Genomic DNA, 25,161 nt, shown 5'->3' with positions numbered 1-25,161 from the left:
ACTCTCAATTCCTGAAAGAAAAAAAATTGTGTCTATTTTCTTGACTAGTGAAAGTTTGAGCATGGTGGAAATGATTTGGGTGAAGGGATTGATGGCTTTGTGGCCAGCTCTGCGGGCAGTAAAAAGCTGGATGGAGGGGCAGGTACTGTTGAGGAGATGGGAATCAGCAGAAGGACTTAGACATATTAGGAGCATGGACAAAGAAGTGGCACATGGAGTATGGCACAGGGAATTACGGTATAGAGTAATGCAGTTTGGTAGAATGAGTTTACATAGAACATAGAATAGTACAGCACAGTACAGGCCCTCCGGCCCACAGTGTTGTGCCAACCCTCAAACCCTGCCTCCCATACAACCCCCCCCACCTTAAATTCCTCCATATACCTGTCTAGTAGTCTCTTAAACTTCACTAGTGTATCTGCCTCCACCACTGACTCAGGCAGTGCATTCCACGCACCAACTACTCTCTGAGTAAAAAACCTTCCTCTAATATCCCCCTTGAACTTCCCACCTCTTACCTTAAAGCCTTGTCCTCTTGTATTGAGTAGTGGTGCCCTGGGGAAGAGGCGTTGGCTATCCACTCTATCTATTCCTCTTATTATCTTGTACACCTCTATCATGTCTCCTCTCATCCTCCTTCTCTCCAAAGAGTAAAACCCTAGCTCCCTTAATCTCTGATCATAATGCATACTCTCTAAACCAGGCAGCATCCTGGTAAATCTCCTCTGTACCCTTTCCAATGCTTCCACATCCTTCCTATAGTGAGGCGACCAGAACTGGACACAGTACTCCAAGTGTGGCCTAACCAGAGTTTTATAGAGCTGCATCATTACATCGCGACTCTTAAACTCTATCCCTCGACTTATGAAAGCTAACACCCCATAAGCTTTCTTAACTACCCTATCCACCTGTGAGGCAACTTTCAAGGATCTGTGGACATGTACCCCGAGATCCCTCTGCTCCTCCACACTACCAAGTATCCTGCCATTTACTTTGTACTCTGCCTTGGAGTTTGTCCTTCCAAAGTGTACCACCTCACACTTCTCTGGGTTGAACTCCATCTGCCACTTCTCAGCCCACTTCTGCATCCTATCAATGTCTCTCTGCAATCCTTGACAATCCTTTACACTATCTACAACACCACCAACCTTTGTGTCGTCTGCAAACTTGCCAACACCCCCCCCCTCTACCCCCACGTCCAGGTCGTTAAAAATCACGAAAAGTAGAGGTCCCAGAACAGATCCTTGTGGGACACCACTAGTCACAATCCTCCAGTCTGAAAGTACTCCCTCCACCATGACCCTCTGCCTTCTGCAGGCAAGCCAATTCTGAATCCACCTGGCCAAACTTCCCTGGATCCCATGCCTTCTGATTTTCTGAATAAGCCTACCGTGTGGAACCTTGTCAAATGCCTTACTAAAATCCATATAGATCACATCCACTGCACTACCCTCATCTATATGCCTGGTCACCTCCTCAAAGAACTCTATCAGGCTTGTTAGACACAATCTGCCCTTCACAAAGCCATGCTGACTGTCCCTGATCAGACCATGATTCTCTAAATGCCCAGCGATCCTATCTCTAAGAATCTTTTCCAACAGCTTTCCCACCACAGATGTAAGGCTCACTGGTCTATAATTACCCGGACTATCCCTACTACCTTTTCTGAACAAGGGGACAACATTCGCCTCCCTCCAGTCCTCCGGTACCATTCCCGTGGACAACGAGGACATAAAGATCCTAGCCAGAGGCTCAGCAATCTCTTCCCTCACCTCGTGGAGCAGCCTGGGGAATATTCCGTCAGGCCCCGGGGACTTATCTGTCCCAATGTATTTTAACAACTCCAAAACCTCCGCTCCCTTAATATCAACATGCTCCAGAACATCAACCTCACTCATATTGTCCTCACCATCATCAAGTTCCCCCTCATTGGTGAATAATGAAGAGAAGTATTCATTGAGGACCTCGCTCACTTCCACAGCCTCCAGGCTGCTACTAGGGGGCCTATAGGATACCCCCAATAGAGTAACTGCTCCCTTCCTGTTCCTGACTTCCACCCATACTGACTCAAAAGAGGATCCTGCTACATTACCCACCCTTTCTGTAGCTGTAATAGTAACCTTGACCAGTAATGCCACCCCTCCTCCCCTTTTTCCACCCTCTCTATCCCTTTTAAAGCACTGAAATCCAGGAATATTGAGAATCCACTCCTGCCCTGGTGCCAGCCAAGTCTCTGTAATGGCCACTACATCATAATTCCATGTATGTATCCAAGCTCTCAGTTCATCACCTTTGTTCCTGATGCTTCTTGCATTGAGGTACACACATTTCAGCCCTTCTACTAAAGATGTAGACTATTTTCTAAACAGGGAACAAATTCATAAACCAAAGATGCAAAGGGACTTGGGAGTCTTCATGCAGGATTAATAAAGGTGAACTTGCAAGTTGAGTCTGGTAAGGAAGGTAAATTCAATTTTCAGTAATTAGTTGGAAAGGATTACAATATAAAAGCAAAACATAATGCTGAAGCTTTATAAGACACTGGTCACACCACAATTAAATTGTAGAACAGGACAGCACAGAAGCAGACCTTTCGGCCCACAAAGTTGTACCAAACCAATAAATAGTCATAATCAAATGGCAAACTAAACTTATCCCTTCTGCCTACACAACGTCCATAACCTTCCATTTCCCTCACCTTCATGTGCTTATCTAAATTTTCATAATGTATCTACTTCTACCACGCACACCTCACAGTCTGTGTAAAAACTTACCCCTCACATCTTGGAACTCACCCCCGCCCACCTTAAATGCATGCCCTTGGGTATTAGACATTTCAAACTTACTATCCCTCCCATCTCCATTTTCATTCTTGTCATTTATCTACAGTACATCACAAAAAGTAGAGGTTGCAGTTCTGATCCCCACAGAACACCACTAATCACAGACCTCCAGCTCGAATAAGTCCCTTCAACCACTACCCTCTGTTTTCAATAGGCAAGCCGGTTCTGAATCCAAACAGCCAATTCACCAACAATCCCATGCATCTCGAACTTCTGCATCAGCCTCCCATGAGGAAGGTTGTCAAACACCTCAATAAAATCCATGTCGATAACATACTCACCTCTACCTTCATCAATCACCCTCATCACCTCGTCAAAAAACTCTGTTAATTTACTAGGACACAACGTGCCCCGCACAGAGCCATGCTGGCTCTCGCTAATCGGGCCATGCTTTTCCAAATGCTCATAAATCCATCCCTATGAATTTTCTCCAGTAACTTCCCTCCCTCTAATGTGAGACTTACCAGTCTATAGTTTCCAGGATTATCCCTAGTTCCCAGCTTGAATAATGGAACAACATTAGCTACTTGCAGACCTCCAGTGGCTAGACAGGACATGAGGATATTGGTCAAGGCCCCAGTAATGTCATCTCTTTCCTCCCTCAATAACCTGGTGTATATCCTATCAGGCACAGGGTCTTATCCACCATAATGCTCTTCAAGCGAGGCAATACTTTGCCCAGCATCAGGTAGAGTGTGGCCACCCCTCTCACACCTAACAAATTCCACCCCATCTAAGCATTTTGACTAAAGAGGTGCCAATCAATATGAGGGAAGTTTAAGTCCACCATCACAGCAACCCTGACATTTCTGCACTTTTCCAAAATCTGCCTTCCGATCTGTTCCTCAGTTTTTCTGTTACTATTGGGAGTGTCTATTGAATATTCCAATATAGTGATTGATCCTTCCTGATTCTGATTTACACTCACTGTCTCAGTAGACAGTCCCTTTACGATGTCCTCCCTTTCTGCAACTGAGATTAACAATGCAACTTCCCACCTCTTTTACCACCCCCTCTGTCCGCTTTGAAACATGTAAACACTGGAACCCAGAAGGCACTCCTGCTGTTGTGACAGGCATATGTCCGTAATGGCCACAACATCATAGTTCCATGTACTGACCCATGCTCAAGTTCTTTACCCTTGTTGCTGATAGCATTAAAATGCTAAACAATGCTGTGGACTGATCTGAAACATCACTGACCTTGTCAACTGGGAAACAAAATTCCATCTGGGTGTCTCTTTCACATCCACTTAATCGCCTGTCTGCTCGCCTAAGTATAGAATCCCCTCTCAACGCTGCACTCCTTTTCTTCCTCCCCCCCCCAACCTCATTTCCATCTGAGCCACAGAGCCAAAGTCAGCACCAGAGACCTGGATGAAGTGGCTTTCCCCTGGAGTGGCCGCTCCTCCTCCTCCCCAGTCGTATCCAAGCTGGTATTTTTATTACCAAGGAGAACAGCACAGGGGTATTCTGCACTGTCTGCCTATTCCCTTTCCCTCTCCTGACAATCACCCAGCTACCTGCCTCCTGCAACTTAGGGGTGAGTACCAATAAACAAAAAAAGAAAGGAACTTAACAGAAACTTACTTTACCCTTTGCTTCCTCACATTAGAGCCTCTTTCAATAAAACTTCAAATCCTCCACTCTTAACACTGACCCATTGCCACTCTCAGAATGACTGCTCCACTTACACCCTGATTTCTTTTTATTGGCCTTTACTAAGTGCCTAATAACCTGCGTCCGTGGGCATTCAGAATATTCTGATTGGCCCTGCTCTCACTTTCAAATCTCACTCCCACAATTAACTCACCAACAGCTCCTTCCAATCTCAGACACTCAAAATTTACCCAACTCGCTTTTTCAAATCCTGCTCCCACAATTGACTTGCTAACAGCTCCTCACAATCTCAGGCATGTAGAATATCACAAGTGGTCCCACTTGCTTCTCAAATCTCACTCTCAATTGATACTCCCATGGCTCCAGGTGATTACATGCTTATTAGCCATGCATGTCTTACCTTGCTGTAGAGTTGCAAATGAAATTGAACACACTGCAATCACCAGCAAAACTCTTGCCATGCTTACATGCATGGGCTGCAACATAAAGATCAAAGTTGCATTGATAATCAAGTTACTCACCACCAGATCTTCCTGTAGGGCTGCATCTGATCTCTGCCACATCATCCAATTTGTTTTCACCAGAGGCATCACACAGATGTGGAAGGATTGTTTCATTTATCTTGATAGCAGGTGGCGACACTGACAATTGGGTTTTTCCACAAGTGAAGGCAGCAGTAACTGCATATATGGGCCAACAGGTGCTCACTTTAATTACCTGTGTCTTTTCAATAACAGGAAAGGTTTATACTTGCTGAACGATCTGATGGCTGTGCATCGCCATTAAAATTTCTTGATGGTCAATGCCACATTTCTAGGAAGAATGATGACTTCAGCTCGTGGAGATCCGACCGCCAGACAATTTCCAAAGCAAACATTACCCAAAGAACTGGACACTGACAGGAAAACACTACTCTCTGCTTCCCTGAAAGTCTCACCACTACAGCTGAGCACCGTTGTAGTTAGGCACATCTGAACATCAGAATCAGGGTGGAAGTTGCCGAAGTGTTTCCTGCAAAAGTGATTTGCGATCGTGTCGTTCCAGTAGCATCCTACAGTAGACATCCAATGGGCGTAAGGGCTGCCTTATTGGTTGCTGTCTGCTGCTGAACTGAGCCAATGACAGACTGTAACCAGTGCCAGAAGAAGTGGGGACTTTCCTGGTTGGCTGCCAGTGACATGTGGTGTTCCGCAGGGGTCAGAGCTGATTGTTTCTTTTCATGTTATGTGTCAATGGTATGTAGTCAAGTTTGCAGGTGATACAAAGATAGGTGGAGGGAAAGGTAATATTGAGGAAGTGAGGATGTTGCAGAAGGAATTTGACAGATTAGGAGAATGGGCAAAGAAGTGTCAGATAGAATATTGTATAGGGAAGTGTATGGTTAAATGGAGAAATAAAGGCATGGACTATTTTCTATTTACTAGCTTTATCCCTAAACCTTTTTCCCTCAAGAGAAGTGTGACATTTGCAGTTCTCCAGTGGTTGGGCACCATGTTTGGATCTAGAGGGTTAGGGTTAGGTGCAAAGGGTCTTGGGAGTCCTCATGCAGGGTTTCCTAAAGGTTAACTCGAAGATTGAATGTGTTTTTCAATGTTAGCATTTGTTTTGAGGGAACTAGAATATATAAGCAAGGATGTAATGTTGAGGGTTTATAAAGCATTGATAGGGTTGCAGTTAGAACTCAGAAAATACAACATTGAAAAGCACAGCACAGGAACAGACACTTCGGTCCACAATGTTGTGTGGAACCAATAAAATTAGTAATCTAATGGCCAACAAAACTAATCCCTTCTGCTCACACAATGTCTGTATCCTCCCATTTCTCTCACATTCATGTGCTTGTCAAAATGTCTCTTAGAAGTCTGTAATGTATCTACCTCTATCACTACCCCAAGCACACACCACTCTCTGTAAAAACCTTACTCCTCACATCTCCTTTGAACTCACCCCCCTTACGTGAGACGCATATTCACCAGTATGAGACATTTCAAACTTACTAACCATCCCATCTACATTTTCATTCTTGTTATTCCTATACAGTATATCACAAATAGTAGAATTCCAGTACAGATCTTTGTGGAACACCTCTAATCAAAGACCTCCAGCTTGATTTAAGTCTCTTTGACCGCTACCCTCTGTTTTCATTAGGCAAGCCAGTTCTGAATCCAAACAGCAAATTCACCATCAAATACATGCACCTTAAACTTCAGCATCAGCCTCTCATGAGGAACGTTGTCAAACACCTTAATAAAATCCATGTCAATAACATCCTCACCTCTACCATCATCAATCACCATCATCACCTCATCAAAAACCTCTATTAAGTTAGTAGGACACAACATTCCCCTCACGAAGCCATATTGGCTCTACTTAATTTGACCGTGGTTTCCCAAATGCATGTGAATCATATTCCTACAAATTTTCTCCACTAACTTCCCTATCTCTGATGTGCGATTCACTAGCTCTGGTGTTCAGGATTATCCCTGGTTCACTTATTAAGGTAACAACATTAGCTGCTCAAAGGTCCTCTGGGATCTTGCCTGCAGGTAGAGAGGACACAAAAGTTGGGGTCAAAGCCCCAGTAATCTCATCTCCTGCCTCTCTCAAAAACCTGCTGTATATCCCATCAGGCACTGGGGCCATCCCCACCTTAATGCTCTTCAAGAGAACCAACACTCTGCCTAGCGCCCGATATAGTATGATATCTAATCTTATCGGCTTGTCTACATATTGTGTCAGGAATGCTTCCTGGACACACTCAACAATTCCACATCATCTAAACCTTTGCACTAAGGAGGTCTGTCTGTCTAGGTACTATATCCGATGCAGAAGTTGGTGACCATGGTTTTCCATATAGATCTATTCCTCGTTCTTTGGATGACTTCCATTTCCTCGATGTGTAGCCCTGCTCCCCTTGATCTTTTCAGAGAGTATGAGTTTTTCTAGTTCATCTTTCCACATGATGTGTCCTATGAATCTGAGTTGTCTTTCTCTTATTGTTGGTATGAGTGATCGAACTGCTTGGGCTCTTCTGAGAACTTCTTCATTTGATGTGTGTCTGGTCCATGATATTTTTAACATTCTCCTGTAGAACCAAAATTCAGCTGCTTCTAGTCTCTTTTCCATTGCTGGGGAAATGGTCCAGCATTCACTTCCATAAGTCAGGATAGAATAAATGTAGCACTGCAATATTCTGTTTCTAGTGTACGTGCTCATCTTTCTGTCTGTTAATATGGTCCTCATTTTCTGGAAAGCTTCTTTTGCCATTGTTATTCTCTATTTGATTTCTGCGTCGCACCTGCCATCACTTGTTATTAGGCTGCCAAGATATCTGAATTTGTTGACTTGTTTGATGTTTGTATTTCCGATCTTGATCACACATTGTGGGATGTTTGTCTTTCTGGAGATGACCATGCTTTCTGTCTTCTTGGTGTTGATTGAGAGGCCTTTGCGATTACTTTCTGCTGCCACTATAGTGAGTAGTTCTTGAAGTTTTGTTTCTGAGTCAGCTTTTAGTACAATGTCATCAGCATATCTGATGTTACTTATATTATGGCCTCCAATTGTGAATCCTTTGATGTCTTTACTACTTCTCAAGATATTTACACTATTAGGAAAAGGGGAGGTGCAACGAGACCTGGGTGTCATTATACTCCAGTCATTGAAAGTGGGCATGCAGGTACAGCAGGCGGTGAAAAAGGCGAATGGTATGCTGGCATTTATAGCAAGAGGATTCGAGTACAGGAGCAGGGAGGTACTACTGCAGTTGTACAAGGCCTTGGTGAGACCACACCCGGAGTATTGTGTGCAGTTTTGGTCCCCTAATCTGAGGAAAGACATCCTTGCCATAGAGGGAGTACAAAGAAGGTTCACCAGATTGATTCCTGGGATGGCAGGACTTTCATATGAAGAAAGACTGGATCAACTAGGCTTGTACTCGTTGGAATTTAGAAGATTGAGGGGGGATCTGATTGAAACATATAAAATCCTAAAGGGATTGGACAGGCTAGATGCAGGAAGATTGTTCCCGGTGTTGGGGAAGTCCAGAACGAGGGGTCACGGTTTGAGGATAAAGGCGAAGCCTTTTAGTACTGAGATTAGGAGAAACTTCTTCACACAGAGAGTGGTGAATCTGTGGAATTCTCTGCCACAGGAAACAGTTGAGGCCAGTTCATTGGCTATATTTAAGAGGGAGTTAGATATGACCCTTGTGGCTAGGGGGATCAGAGGGTATGGAGGGAAGGCTGGTGCAGGGTTCTGAGTTGGATGATCAGCCATGATCATAATAAATGGCGGTGCAGGCTCGAAGGGCCGAATGGCCTACTCCTGCACCTATTTTCTATGTCTATGTCTATACAGGTTGAATAAGTCTGGCGAAAGGACACAACCTTGCCTGACTCCTCTCATGATATTCACGTACTCACTCACTTCTCCTTCTATTCTGATGGATGCTGTCTGGTCCCAGTATAAGTTTCTTAAGAAACCTATATCTTTCCCATCTATGTCAAGATCTTGAAGCATTTCCAGAAGATCTTGGTGTCTGACGGTGTCAAAAGCTTTTGTATAGTTGATGAAACATAAGTAGATGTATTTGTGTACCTGGCTGGCTCGTTCACAGATCATCGGTAGCATGAAAGTTGCATTTCTGGTTCCAGTGTTTTCCACAAAGCCGCATTGTTCTTTACTGATTTCTGGTTTTATACAGTGTCTTGCTCTCATCATGATTACTCTGAGAATAATTTTTGCCACGTGGCTCATCAGGCTTATTGCACGATGTAACTCACATTCTGTTGCTCCCTCTTTCTTTGGAAGTGTGATGAACACTGATTTACTTAAATCATCAGGCATCTCCCCATGATCATAGGTTTCATTTGTTATTTCTGTTATTTTCTCTATTCCAAAATCTTCTAAGGCCAGTATCATTTCAACGGCATTGTTGTCTAGACTAGTTGCTCTGTTATGTTTTGTTTTATTTATGGCTGCTCGAATTTCTGATTTTAGAATGCTAGGTCCTTCAAGATTCTTCTTTATGTTCCTTTCTTAAGTGAAATAAGATGGAAAGGCACTGGAGTATTCCAATCAGGCGACTACAAGATGATATACTCTGGTGGAGATAAACATGAAAAGGGTGTTGCAATCATCTTAGGCAAAGAAACATCCAAGAGCCTGCTAGGATGCTCGCATATCTCAGACAGAATGATGCTAATCGAACTAAAAGGACAACAAAACAACATCTCTATCATCCAAGTATATGCACCCACAATGGCAAGCTCAGAGGAAGAAATTGATGCCTCTACCACTCCCTAGACAAAGCACTAGAAGAATGCAAATCACAAGAAGCCATCATAGTCATGGGCAACTTCAATGCAAAAGTTGGTGAGGGAAGAGAAGACCATATTGTTGGAGACCAAGGATTGGGAGAAAGAAATGAAAGAGGAGAAAAGCGTATATCATGGTGTAAAACAAACAATCAGATAATCACCAACGCTTGGTTTAAACAACATCCAAGAAGGAAATGGACATGGAGAAGCCCAGATGGGAACAACAAAAATCAAATTAACTACATAATAATCAATAAAAGATTCAAAAACTCGATAAATCAATCTAAAAGCTACCCTGGAGCATATGGAAGCGACCACATACCAGTAATTTGCAAAGTGAAAATAAAGTTAAGAAAATTAAAGAAACCAAAAAGATCAGAACCACTGGATTATCAACAACTACAAAACAACCCTCATCTGAAAACAGAATACGCAAACAAGGTGAAAAACCATTTTCAATTGCTGCAGGATGAAGGAGGTAAATCTTCCTGGGACATAATGAAGGAATCCATGGTTGAAGCTGCAAAGATCCCACAAAAAGAATGGAAAAGTAAGAAGAAATGGATAACTGAAGAGATAATACAATTGATACAACAAAAGCAGACCATCGAACCAAGAGACAGCGAAGAATACAAACAACTTGATAAGACAATAAAACGGAAATGCAGAGAAGCTAAAGACAGATGGCTAAATGAGAAATGCTCAGAGATAGAAATACTACAAACCCATAACCCTGGAACAAAGTTGATGCACAGTAAGATTAAAGAACTAATGGGGAAATTACCTTGCTCAGCAAGTGGATGCATCTAGGCAAATGACAGCAGCTTAATTATGATCAAAAAGGAAATCCTGAACTAAGGAGGTACCAATCAACATTTGGGAAATTGAAGTCCCCCATGACAACAGCCCTGTTATATCTGCATCTTTCCAAACCCTGCCTCCCGATCTGTTCTTCAGTGTCTGTTGATACTGTGAGGGTCTATTCAATATTCCAAAAGATTGATTGCTACTTTCCTGTTACTGATTTCCACACAGACTGACCCAATATACAATCCCTGAATGACATCTTCCCTTTCTGCAGCTGTGATATTATCCATGATTAAACAAGTGCCACTTCCCCACCTCTTTTGCAACCCTCTGCCCCCTCTGAAAGATCTAAACTCCAGAACATCCACCAACCATTCTCCCTACTTCCCTTCTAAGGCATAGAATCAGACTCAATCTCGGAGACCTGGACGCCGCTGCTTTCCCCCATTAGGTCCCTTCCACACCCTGCCCAGCAGTATAAACAGTGCTATATTTGTTACTGAAAGGAATAGCCACAAGAGCACTCTGGACTGTCTGCCTATTCCTCTTCCTTCTTGTGACAATCACCCAGTTACCTGCCTCCTGCAAATTAGGGGTGAATACCTCTTTGTAGACCTTACTACCTCCTCCTCATTCTTCCATTTGAGCTGTAGCTCATTCAACTGCAGCTCCAATTCCTTAATATGGTCTGTAAGGAGCTGCAGCTCGTGCATATCATGCAAATGGAGTTCTCAGGGAGACTGCAGTTTACCCAGAATTCCTGCATGCAACGTAAAGAACCCATCACTGACACCGGACACATTCTAACTCCACTAGCTAGGTATTAATAGACAAAGTAATACAGAAACTTACCAGTAACTTACCTTATCCTTTGCCTCTCCGCCGAAGCCCCTTTGAAACAAGCCTCAAATCCTCCACTCTAACACTGGCCCAGTCACATGATGACCACTCCCACAAAGACCACTTTGCTTACACCTGGCTTCTTTTTATTGCCCCTTGTCAAGTGCATGATCATCCCATGCAGAATGTCCCAACTGGCCCCATTCGTTTTATCTAATCTTGTTTCCATGACTTCTTGTCAATTGCTCCTTGCCATCTCTGCTGTACACAATGCTCCAATTGGCCCAGCTTGCTTTTTCAAATATTTTACCCACAATTAACTTGCTTATGGCTCCGAGCAATCTCAGGACATGCAGAATGTCCCAAATGTCTCTTGCTTTTTCCATTCTTGCTTCCAGAAATAATTCACCTATGGCTCCATGTGATGTCAGACAGGCATTCTGTCCCAACTGGCTCCATTCAGTTTTTCAAATTTCACTCCCACAATTGACTCTATAATGGCTCCACATGATCTCTTGCTTATCAGCTTGTGCATACATTCATTTGTGAAGAATTGTATATGGAATTGAACACATTGCAGGTTCCAGCATAACTCTTGCCATGCTCATGTGCTGCTCCATGAAGGTCAAAGTTGCATTGACAATCAACTTACTCACCACTAGATCTTCCCAAAGGCTGCATCTGATCTCTGCCATGTCACCCAATTTGTTTCCACCAGAGGCATCACACAAATATGGAGGGATTGTTTCATTTATCTTGATTGCAGGTGGCGACACTGACAATTGGGTTTTTCCACAAGTGAAGACAGCAGTAACTGTATATATGGGCCAACAGCTGCTCACTTTAATTACCTGTGTCTTTTCAACAACCGGAAAGGTTTATACTTGCTGAATGATCAGATGGCTGTGCATCACCATTAAATTTCCTTGAAGGTCAATGGCACATTTCTAGGAAGAATGATGACTTCATCTCATGGAGATCCAACTGCCAGACAATTTCCAAAGAAAACATTACCCAAAGGGCTGGACTCTAACAGGAAAACATAACTCTCTGCATTCCTGAAGTCTCGTCACTACAGCTGAGCATCGTTGCAATGAGGCGCATCCAAACATCAGAATCACGGGGGAAGATGCCAGGTGTTTTCTGCAAAAGTGATTCCAGAGCTAGTGTCAGTCCAGTAGCATCCTACAGTAGACATCCAGCAGGTGTGAGGGCTGCCTCATTGGTTGCTGTCTGCTGCCCAACTGAGCCAATGACAGACTGTATGTAGTGCCAGAACAAAAAGTGGGGACTTTCCTGGTTGGCTGCCAGTGACATGTGGTTTTCCGTAAGTGTCAGTATTTGGACTGCTTCTTTTCACCTTATATGTCAGTGATTTGGATGAAGGGATTGATGGCTTTGTGGCCAGCTCTGCGGGCAATAAAAAGCTGGATGGAGGGGCAGGTAACGCTGAGGAAGAAGGAGGTCTGTAGAAGGATTTAGACAGATTAGGAGAACAGGCAAAGGAGTGACACATGGAATGACATGTTTTTTAAGTCTAGGGTCATGCACGTTGGTAGAAGAATTAAAGATGTAGACTATTTTTTAAACGGTGTGCAAATTCAGCAATCAGAAGTGCAAAGGGACTTGGGAGTCCTCGTGCAGGATTTCTCAAGGTGAAATTGCAGGTTGAGTCTGTGATAAGGAAGGCAATTCAATGTTAGCATTCATATTGAGACGACTAGAATATAAATATTGAGACGACTAGAATATAAAAGCAAGGAAGTAATGCTGAAGCTTTATTAGGAACTGGTCACATCACACTTCGAACATAGAACAGTATACCTCAGGAACAGACCGTTCGGCCCACAATATTGTGCCAGACCAATTAAATTGGTAACCAAGTAGCCAACTAAACTAATCTCTTCTGCCTACATAATGCCCGTATTCTTCCACTTCCTAAGTCCGTAAAAATCCATAATATACCTGCTTCTATCACCACCCCAGGCACACCTCACTCTCTGTGTAAAAATTTACCCCTCACATCTCCTTTAAACTCACCCCCTCTCACCTTGAAAGCATGCACACCAGTATCAGAATCTTCAAACTTACTAACCTACCCATCTCATTATCATTCTTGTCATTTATATACAGAACATTACTAACAGTAGAGGTCCCAGTACTGATCCCGGTGGAACACCACTAATCACAGACCTCTACATAGAATTGGTCCTTTCAACCACTATCCCACTGTTTTTAATAAGCAAGGCAGTTCTGAATCCAAACAACCAATTCACCATCAATCCCATGCATTTTAAACTTCTGCATCAGCCTCCCATTAGGAATGTCGTCAGGCACCTTAATAAAATCCATGTCAATAACATCCACAGATCTACCTTTATCAATCACCTTTATCATCTCCTCAAAAAGCTCAATTAAGTTAGCAAGACACAACTTGTCCTGCACAAAGCCATACTGGTTCTCCCTAATTCAGCCATGGTTTGCAAAATGCTCTTAATTCCTATTCCTATAAATTCTCCTCAGTAACTTCTCTATCTCTGACATGCAACTCGCCGGAATATGGTGTTCAGGAATTTCCCTGGTTCACTTATTGACTAAGGTAACAACATTAGCTACTCAAAAGTCCTCTGGAACCTTGCCTGCAGGTAGAGAGGACACAAATGTTTAAATCAAGGCCCCAGTAATCTCATCTCCTGCCTCTCTCAATAACCTGCTGTATATCCTATCAGGCACTGGGGCATCTCCACCTTAATGATCTTTAAGAGAACCAAAACTCTGCCAAGCACCAGATATAGTGTGGCCTCTAGTCTCTTTGGCTTGTCTACATATTGTGTCAGGAGTGCTTCCTGAACACACCTAACAAATTCTGCACCATCTAAACCTTTTGACTAAGGAGTTGCCAATCAATATCAGAAAAATTTAAGTTCCCCATAACAACAGCCCTGTTCTTTTCTGCACCTTTCCAAAATCTGACTCCTGATCTATTCCTCAGTATCTTTGTTGCTGTTAGGAGGGTCTACTGAATATTTTTTAAAAAAGTCCTTTTACTGCTCCTTTTACTGTTTCAGACTTGCACACACACACTGTCTCAGTAGACAATCCCCTCACACCACCCTTCCTTTATGCACCTGTGATACTATCCCTGATCAGCAATGCCACTTCCCCACTTCTTTTACCTCCCTCCCTGTCTACTTTGTCACATCTAAAACCTGGTACATCCACCAGCCACTCCTCCCCTTGTGATAGGCCTGTCTCTATAATGGGCAGAAATTCATAGTTCCATGTACAGATCCATGCTTTAAGTTCTTTACCCTTGTTGCTGATAGCAATTAAAGTGGACTCACTTCACCCACTCCCAGTGATTGCAATTTTACCCTATAGAATACCTGTCCTATCTCAGTCTCTCTACACACTACATCTACCTGCACAACTGCCCCATCATCTGGCCTATCACTCTCGTTCTCATCCCTCTGCCAAACTAGTTTAAATCCTCACCAACAGCTCCAGCAACCTCCCTGCAAGGTTATTTTGTGCCTCTCAAATTCAGGTGTAACCCATTGTTTTTATACAGCCCTGGCTTCCCCAGAAGAGATAACAATGAGCCAAAAATCCTAAACCCTACCCCCTGCACCAGTTCCTCAGCCATGCATTGATCTGCCAAATCATCCTATTCTTACCCTCACTGGCGCATAGCATATGCAGCACTTCAGAGATTACTACCCTTGAGGTCCTGCTTTTCAGCTTACTTTCTAGCTCCCAACATTCTCTCTTCAGGACCTCATCCATTTTCCTATCTATATGTAGTGGGTACCAATATGCGCCACAACTTCTGGCTACTCACTCTCCATTTTTAGAATGCTGTGGCTAATCTGAGATATCACTGACCCTGGCAGCTGAGAAGGAACATAACATATAGGGGTCTCTTTCATGTCCATAGAATTAACTGTCTGCTCACCTAAGTATAAAATCCGCTCTCAACACTGCACTCCTTTTCTCCCCACTTCCCTTCTGAACCATAGAGCTAGACTCAGTACCAGAGACCTGAACAGCTCGGCTTTCACCCATTGGGTGGCTCCCCATCCCTCACAAGGATATCCAAACTGGTATACTTGTTACTGAATAGAATAGCACAGGAGTATTCAGCACAATCTGCCTGTTCCCTTTCCCTCTCCTGACAATAACCCAGCTACCTGCCTCCTGCAACTTAGGGGCGATACCTCTCCGTAGATCATAACTATCTCTTCCTCATTCTCCCATATGAGCTGTAGGTCACCCAAAAACAGCTCCAGTTCCCTAACACAGTCTATAAAGAGCTGCAGCTAGAACTACCTACAAATATAGTTCTCAGGGAGACTGCAGTTCACCCATAATTTGCACATCCAACATGAGGTACCCATCACTGACACTGGACGCTTTCTCACTACACCAGCTAGGCACTAATATATAAAAAAAGGAAGAAACTTACCAGAAACTTACCTTACCTTTCGCCTATTCTTGCCGAAGCCTCTTTGAGCCAAGCCTCAAATCCTCCACTCTAACAGTGGCCCACTCACATAATGGCCAATCCCATAATGATTGCTTCGCTTACACCTGACTTGTTTTTATTGGTCCTTGATAAGTACACAACCACCCTGTGATCTCAGGTGTGCAGAATGTCCAAACCGGTGTCACACACTTTTTCACATCTCACTTCCACAACTGATTGCTGACGGCTCCTTGCAATCTCAGACGTGCAGAATGTTTCAATTGATCCTGCTCACTTTTTCAAATCTTTCTTCCAAAATTGATTTGCTAATGGTTCCTCACAATTCCTGGTATGCAGAAGGTCCCAACTGGCCATGCTCTCTTTTTCAAATCTCATTCCCACAATTGACACACCAATGGCTCCATGCAACCCCAGGCTTGTCAGAACATATATGCATACATTTGTGAAGAGTTGTATATGGAATTGAACACAGTGGAATCACCAGCAAAACTCTTGCCATGCTCGCGTGCCTTTGCTGCTCCATGAAGGTCAAGGTTGCATTGACGATCAACTTACTCACCACCAGATCTTCCCAAAGGGCTGCATCTGATCTCTGCCACGTCACCCAATTTGCTTCCACCAGAGACATCAGCAGATATGGATGGACGGTTTCACCTATCTTCATTTCAGGTGCCAGTGGGATTTTCCACAAGTGCAGACAGCAGTAACTGCATATATGGGCCAACAGGTGCCTACTTTAATTACCTGGGTCTTTTCAATAACAGGAAAGGTTTACACTTGCTGAACGATCAGATGGCTGTGCATCACCATTAAAATTTCTTGATGGTCAGTGCTAGATTTCTAGGAAGAATAATGACTTCACCTCATGGAGATCAAACTGCCAGACAATTCCCAAAGAAAACATTACCCAAAGGACTGGATTCTAAGAAGAAAACATAACTCCCTGCTTTCCTGAAGTCTTGTCACTACAGCTGAGCACCGTTGCAATGAGGCGCATCCGAACATCAGAATCAAGGTGGAAGATGCCAGGTGTTTTCTGCAAAAGTGATTCCAGAGCTAGTGTCAGTCCAGTAGCATCCTACAGTAGACATCCAGCAGGTGTGAGGGCTGCCTCATTGGTTGCTGTCTGCTGCCCAAATGCGCCAATGACAGACTGTATGTAGTGCCAGAACAAGAAGTGGGGACTTTCCTGGTTGGCTGCCAGTGACATGTGGTTTTCCGTAGGTGTCAGTATTAGGACTGCTTCTTTTCACCTTATATGTCAGTGATTTGGATGAAGGGATTGAGGGTTTTGTGGCCAGCTCTGCGGGCAATAAAAAGCTAGATGGAGGGGCAGGTAGTGTTGAGGAGATGGGAGTCAGCAGAAGGACTTAGACATATTAGGAGCATGAACAAAGAAGTGGCACATGGAGTATGGCACAGGGAATTACAGTACAGGGTAATGCAGTTTGGTAGAATGAGTAAAGATGTAGACTATTTTCTAAACGGGGAGCAAATTCATAAACCAAAGATGCAAAGGGACTTGGGAGTCTTCATGCAGGATTAATAAAGGTGAACTTGCAAGTTGAGTCTGGTAAGGAAGGTAAATTCAATTTTCAGTAATTAGTTGGAAAGGATTACAATATAAAAGCAAAATATAATGCTGAAGCTTTATAAGACACTGGTCACACCACAATTAAATTGTAGAACAGGACAGCACAGAAGCAGACCTTTCGGCCCACAAAGTTGTACCAAACCAATAAATAGTCATAATCAAATGGCAAACTAAACTTATCCCTTCTGCCTACACAACGTCCATAACCTTCCATTTCCCTCACCTTCATGTGCTTATCTAAATTTTCATAATGTATCTACTTCTACCACGCACACCTCACAGTCTGTGTAAAAACTTACCCCTCACATCTTGGAACTCACCCCCGCCCACCTTAAATGCATGCCCTTGGGTATTAGACATTTCAAACTTACTATCCCTCCCATCTCCATTTTCATTCTTGTCATTTATCTACAGTACATCACAAAAAGTAGAGGTTGCAGTTCTGATCCCCACAGAACACCACTAATCACAGACCTCCAGCTCGAATAAGTCCCTTCAACCACTACCCTCTGTTTTCAATAGGCAAGCCGGTTCTGAATCCAAACAGCCAATTCACCAACAATCCCATGCATCTCGAACTTCTGCATCAGCCTCCCATGAGGAAGGTTGTCAAACACCTCAATAAAATCCATGTCGATAACATACTCACCTCTACCTTCATCAATCACCCTCATCACCTCGTCAAAAAACTCTGTTAATTTACTAGGACACAACGTGCCCCGCACAGAGCCATGCTGGCTCTCGCTAATCGGGCCATGCTTTTCCAAATGCTCATAAATCCATCCCTATGAATTTTCTCCAGTAACTTCCCTCCCTCTAATGTGAGACTTACCAGTCTATAGTTTCCAGGATTATCCCTAGTTCCCAGCTTGAATAATGGAACAACATTAGCTACTTGCAGACCTCCAGTGGCTAGACAGGACATGAGGATATTGGTCAAGGCCCCAGTAATGTCATCTCTTTCCTCCCTCAATAACCTGGTGTATATCCTATCAGGCACAGGGTCTTATCCACCATAATGCTCTTCAAGCGAGGCAATACTTTGCCCAGCATCAGGTAGAGTGTGGCCACCCCTCTCACACCTAACAAATTCCACCCCATCTAAGCATTTTGACTAAAGAGGTGCCAATCAATATGAGGGAAGTTTAAGTCCACCATCACAGCAACCCTGACATTTCTGCACTTTTCCAAAATCTGCCTTCCGATCTGTTCCTCAGTTTTTCTGTTACTATTGGGAGTGTCTATTGAATATTCCAATATAGTGATTGATCCTTCCTGATTCTGATTTACACTCACTGTCTCAGTAGACAGTCCCTTTACGATGTCCTCCCTTTCTGCAACTGAGATTAGCAATGCAACTTCCCACCTCTTTTACCACCCCCCTGTCCGCTTTGAAACATGTAAACACTGGAACCCAGAAGGCACTCCTGCTGTTGTGACAGGCATATGTCCGTAATGGCCACAACATCATAGTTCCATGTACTGACCCATGCTCAAGTTCTTTACCCTTGTTGCTGATAGCATTAAAATGCTAAACAATGCTGTGGACTGATCTGAAACATCACTGACCTTGTCAACTGGGAAACAAAATTCCATCTGGGTGTCTCTTTCACATCCACTTAATCGCCTGTCTGCTCGCCTAAGTATAGAATCCCCTCTCAACGCTGCACTCCTTTTCTTCCTCCCCCCCCCCAACCTCATTTCCTTCTGAGCCACAGAGCCAAAGTCAGCACCAGAGACCTGGATGAAGTGGCTTTCCTCTGGAGTGGCCGCTCCTCCTCCTCCCCAGTTGTATCCAAGCTGGTATTTTTATTACCAAGGAGAACAGCACAGGGGTATTCTGCATTGTCTGCCTATTCCCTTTCCCTCTCCTGACAATCACCCAGCTACCTGCGTCCTGCAACTTAGGGGTGAGTACCTCTCTGCAGTTCTTAACTATCTCCTCCTCATTCTCCCATATGAGCTGTCAGTCGCCCAAATGCAGCTCCAGTTCCCTAACACAGTCTGTAAGGAGCTGCAGCTGGATGTACCTCATGCAAATGTACTTTACAAGGGTCATTTCCCAGAATTCCAACATCCAACATGAAGAACCCATCATTGACCTTTGGACACATTCTCACTCCACTAGCTTGGCACTGAAAGACAAAGAAAGCAAGGAACTTACCAGAAACTTACCTTACACCGCCTCTTCTCACCAAAGCCTCTTTGAGCGAAGCCTCAAAACCTCCACTCTAACACTGACCCGCACACACAATGGCCACTCCCAGAATGACCACTTTGCTTACACCTGACTTCTTTTATTGGTCCTTGTCAACTGCATAACCACTCCATGATCTCAGGTGTGCAAAATTTCTCCAGTGGCCCCATTCGCTTCTTCAAATCTCGCTCTTGCAACCTGTTCTTTGGAAACTCAGGCATGCCGAATGTCCGAACAGGACCTGATCGCTTTTTCCAATTTTGCTCTCAGAATTGATTCACCGACAGCTCCTCGTGACTCAAGCATGCAGGCTGTCACAATGGGCTCAGCTCACTTTTTCAAATCTCACTCCCACAATTGACTCTCCAATGGCTCCACGTGATCTTATGCTTGTCAGCCTATGCATGCAGTCATTTCCTGAAGAGTTGTATATGGAATTGACCACATTGCAATCACCAGCAATACTCTTGTCAAGCTCACATGCCTTTACTGCTCCATGAAGGTCACCACCAGATCTTCCCAAAGGCTGCATCTGATCTCTGCCACATCACCCAATTTGTTTCCACCAGAGACATCAGCAGATATGGACGGATGGTGTCACCTATCTTCATTTCAGATGCCAATGGGTTTTTCCACAAGTGAAGGCAGCAGTAACTGCATATATGGGCCAACAGGTGCTCTCTTTAATTACCTGGGTCCTTTCAATAACAGGAAAGGTTTACACTTGTTGAACGATCTGATGGCTGTGCATCACCATTAAAATTTCTTGATGGTCAATGCCATATTTCTAGGAAGAATGATGACTTCATCTCATGGAGATCCAACTGCCAGACAATTTCCAAAGAAGACATTACCCAAAGAACTGGACTCTGACAGGAAAACATGACTCTCTGCATTCCTGAAGACTCGTCACTACAGCTGAGCATCGTTGCGATGAGGCGCATCCGAATGTCAGAATCAGGGTGGAAGATGCCAGGTGTTTTCTGCAAAAGTGATTCCAGAGCCAGTGTCAGTCCAGTAGCATCCTACAGTAGACATCCAGCAGGTGTGAGGGCTGCCTCATTGGTTGCTGTCTGTCAGCAACGTGGTGTTCCGCAAGGGTCAGTGTTCAGTTGCTTCTATTCATGTTATATGCCAGTAATTGGGTTGAAGGAATTGACAGCTTTGTGGCCAAGTTTGCAGGCAATACAAAGCTAAGTGGAAGGACAGTTAGTGTTGAGGAAGAAGGTATCCTGCAGAGAGACTTAGACAGATTAGGAGAGTGGACAAAGAACAGGCACATGGACTATAGTGTAGGGAAGTATAGGGTCGTGTACTTCCGTAGAAGAAGTAAAGGCATAGACTATTTTCTAAACAGGGAGCAAATTCAGAAATCAGAGGTGCAACGGAATTTGGGAGTGCTAATGCAGGAATCCTAAAGGTGAACTTGCAGTTGCGTCTGTGGTAAGGAAGGCAAGTTCTATGTTAGCATGCATTTTGAAAGGACAAGAATATAAAAGCAAGGATGTAATGCTAAAGATTTATAAGACACTGGTCACAACAAACTTGGAACAATGGAACATAGATCATAGAAGAGTGCAGCAGAGGAACACATCATTTGGAGCACAATGTTCTGTTGAACCAATTGAATCAGTAATCAAATGACCAACTAAACTAATCCCTTTTGCCTACACAATATCCATATCCCTCCATAATCCCCACATTCATGTGCTTAACTGAAGGTGTCTTAAAAATTGGTAATGTATCTGCTCCTACCACCAGCCCAGGAACACCCTACTCTTTGTGTAAAAACCTTACCCCTCACATCTCCTTTGAACTCATCCCTCTCGCCTTAAATACATGTAAGACACAACTTGCTCCACGCAAAGCCATGCTGGCTCTTCCCACTCGGTCATGGTTTTCCAAATGCTTATAAATCCTATCCCTATGAATTCTCTCCTCTACCTTCCTTACCATTGATGTGAGACTCATCTGTCTATAGTTTCCAGGATTATCCCTTGTTCTTTTGTTGAAATAGAACACAAACTTAGCTACTCACCAGTCCTTCAGGACGTTTCCTGTGGCAAGAGAGGACATGAAGATGTTGGTCAGGCCCCAGTAATGTCATCTCTTTCCTCCTCAATAATCTGGAGTATATCCCATCAGGCACTGGGGACATCTCCACATTAATGCTCTTCAAGAGAACCAACCCTCTGCTTAGCACTGCACATAGTGTGGCCTCTCCTCTCATCAGCCTGTCTACGTATTGTGTCAGGAGTGCTTCCTGGAGATGTTCAACAAATTTCGCACTATCTAAACCTTTTCAGCTAGGGAGGTGCCAATCATTACCAGGGAAGTTTGGGTCCCCCGTGACACAACCCTAGTGCTTCTGCACCTTTCCAAAATCAGCCTTCCGATCTATTCCTCAGTGTCTTTGTTGCTACTGGAGGGTCTACTGAATACTCCAATAGAGTGATTGCTCCTTTTACAGTTTCTGACTTACACCCACACTGACTCAGTAGGCAGTCACTTCATGTCACCCTCCCTTTCTGCAGCTGTGATGCTACCCTTGATTAACAATGACACTTCCACACCTCTTTCACCTCCCTCCCTATCCCTATTGAAACATATAAATGCCAAAACATCCACCAGCCATTCCTACCCTTGTGACAGGCCTGTCTCTGTAATGGCCGGAAAGTCATAGTTCCATGTACTGACACATGCTCGAAGTTCTTTACCTTTGTTACTGATAGCATTAAAATAGACATACTTCAGCCAACCCCATTGATTGCAATTTTACCCTATAGAATTCCTGTCCTTTCTCAGTCTCTCTACACACTGTATCTACCTGCACACCAACTGCCCCATCGTCTGGCCTATCACTCTGGCTCCCATCCCTCTCCCGAATTAGTTTAAATCCTCGCCAAAAGCTCTAGCAAACCTCCCTGCAAGGATATTTTGTGCCCTCAAGTTCAGGTGTAACCCATTGTTTTTATACAGCCCTGGCTTCCCCAGAAGAGATACCAATGAGCCAAAAATCCTAAACCCTACCCCCTGCACCAGTTCCTCAGCCATGCATTGATCTGCCAAATCATCCTATTCTTACCCTCACTGGTGCATAGCACATGCAGCACTTCAGAGATTACTACCCTTGAGGTCCTGCTTTTCAGATTACTTTCTAGCTCCCAACATTCTCTCTTCAGGACATCATCCATTTTCCTACCTATATGTTGTGGGTACCAATATGCGCCACAACCTCCGTCCACCCATCGAGACAATGCTGTGGGCTGATCTGAAACATCACTGACCTTGTCACCTAGGAAACAAAATTCCATCTGGGTGCCTCTTTCACATCCACTTAATCGCCTGTCTGCTCGCCTAAGTATAGAATCCCCTCTGAATGTGGCACTCCTCTTCTCCCCACTTCCCTTCTGACTCAGTGACTTCGACCCTGTGACATGCCCCCATTAGGTAGCTCCCCCTTCCCCCACCAACAGTATCAGAGGGGAACAGCACATGGGTTCTCTATATAATGTCTGCCTGTTCCCTTTCCCTCTCCTGACAATCACCCAGCGAGCTGCCTCCTGCAACTTAGGGGTGACTACCTCTCTGTAGTCCTTAACTATATCCTGCTCATTCTCCCATATAAGCTATAGGTCACCCAAGTGCAGCTCTAGTTCCCTAACACAGTCTGTAAGGAGCTGCAGTTGGATGCATTTCAGAGAGACTGCTGTTTGTCCAGAATATCCACATCTGACATGAGGACCCACTGAAACTAGACACATTCTCTCTACACTAGCTAGACAAAGAAAGAAAGGAGCTTACCAGAAACTTACCTTTTGCTTCGCCCCTTCTTGCTGAAGCCTCTTTGAGCCAAGCTACAAATCTTCCAATGTAACACTGTCCCAGTAACACAATGGCCATTCCTGCAGTGACGCTTCGCTTACATCTGACTTCTTGTTATTGGCCCTTGTCAAGTGCATTATCACCCGCAGCCTCAGTCATGCAGAATTTCTTGGCGTGCGCCACTCGCTTTTTCAAATTTTTTCTCCCATAATTGACACGAGAATGGATCCTAGCTATCTCCGGCATGCATCTGTGCCAACTGTCCTCTCTTGCTTTTTCCAATCTACCTCCCAGAATTGACATGCCAATGGCTCCTTGTGATCTCAGGCTTGAAGACTGACTCAAATGGATATGCTCATTTTTTCAATTCTCACTCCCACAATTGATTCTCCAATGGCTCCTTGTGATCTCAGGCTTGTCAGCCCATAAATACATACATTTGTGAAGAATTGTATATATTGCAAATTGTAGCAAAACTCTTGCCATGCTCATGTGCTGCTCCATGAAGGTCAAGGTTGCATTGATGATCAACTTACTCACCACCAGATCTTCCCAAAGGGCTGCATCTGATCTCTGCCACGTCACCCAATTTGCTTCCACCAGAGACATCAGCAGATATGGATGGACGGTTTCACCTATCTTCATTTCAGGTGCCAGTGGGATTTTCCACAAGTGCAGACAGCAGTAACTGCATATATGGGCCAACAGGTGCCTACTTTAATTACCTGGGTCTTTTCAATAACAAGAAAGGTTTACACTTGCTGAACGATCAGATGGCTGTGCATCACCATTAAAATTTCTTGATGGTCAGTGCTAGATTTCTAGGAAGAATAATGACTTCACCTCATGGAGATCAAACTGCCAGACAATTTCCAAAGAAAACATTACCCAAAGGAGTGGATGCCAAGAGGAAAACATAACTCTCTGCTTTCCTGAAGTCTCGTCACTACAGCTGAGCATCGTTGCAATGAGGTGTATCTGAATATCAGAATCAGGGTGGAAGATGCCAGATGTTCTCTGCAAAAGTGATTCCAGGGCCAGTGTCAGTCCAGTAGCATCCTACAGTAGACATCCAGTAGGTGTGAGGGCTGTCTCATTGGTTGTTGTCTGCTGCCCAACTGCGCCAGTACCAGAGGAAGAAGTGGAGGCTTTCCTATTTGGCTGTCAGTGATATGTAGTGTTCTACAGGAGTCGTGTTCTTTTCACGTTTTTGGTCAATGATTTGGACCAAGGAATTGATGGCTTTGTTGCCAAATTTGCAGGCAACACAAAGCTATGTGGAGGAACAGGTAACACACACAAAATGCTGGTGGAACACAGCAGGCCAGGCAGCATCTATAGGAAGAAGTACAATTGACGTTTCGTGCTGAGACCCTTTGTCAGTTAGTCAGGACGAAGGGTCTCGGCCCGAAACGTCGATTGTACTTCTTCTTATAGATGCTGCTTGGTCTGCTGCGTTCCACCAACATTTTATGTGTGTTGCTTGAATTTCCAACATCAGCAGATTTTCTCGTGTGGAGGAACAGGTAGTGTTCATGAACAAGGGAGCCTGCAGAAGAGCTTAGACAGATTTAGAGAATGGACAAAAAAGTGGCAGGTGGACTACAGTTACGGAAGTATTTGGTAGAA

General features: G+C 44.0%; 1 long non-coding RNA gene across 4 annotated transcripts in view; it reads right to left on the bottom strand.

The window, feature by feature from the left end:
- Positions 1 to 24,854, bottom strand: part of LOC140191826 (uncharacterized) — a 48,637-nt gene extending 23,783 nt beyond the window's left edge. For all 4 annotated transcript variants that reach the window (XR_011883942.1, XR_011883939.1, XR_011883940.1 and 1 more), the window contains exon 1: positions 4,984 to 24,854. This is a non-coding gene — a long non-coding RNA (uncharacterized lncRNA). The remainder of the gene's footprint in view (positions 1 to 4,983) is intronic.
- Between the last annotated feature and the right edge of the window lie 307 nt (positions 24,855 to 25,161).

The sequence above is a fragment of the Mobula birostris genome, chromosome X (assembly GCF_030028105.1).
Source record: "Mobula birostris isolate sMobBir1 chromosome X, sMobBir1.hap1, whole genome shotgun sequence".
Taxonomy (NCBI): Eukaryota; Metazoa; Chordata; class Chondrichthyes; order Myliobatiformes; family Myliobatidae; genus Mobula; species Mobula birostris.
Note: the sequence above shows the minus strand (reverse complement) of the source record. Positions and strands in the feature narration are given on the sequence as shown.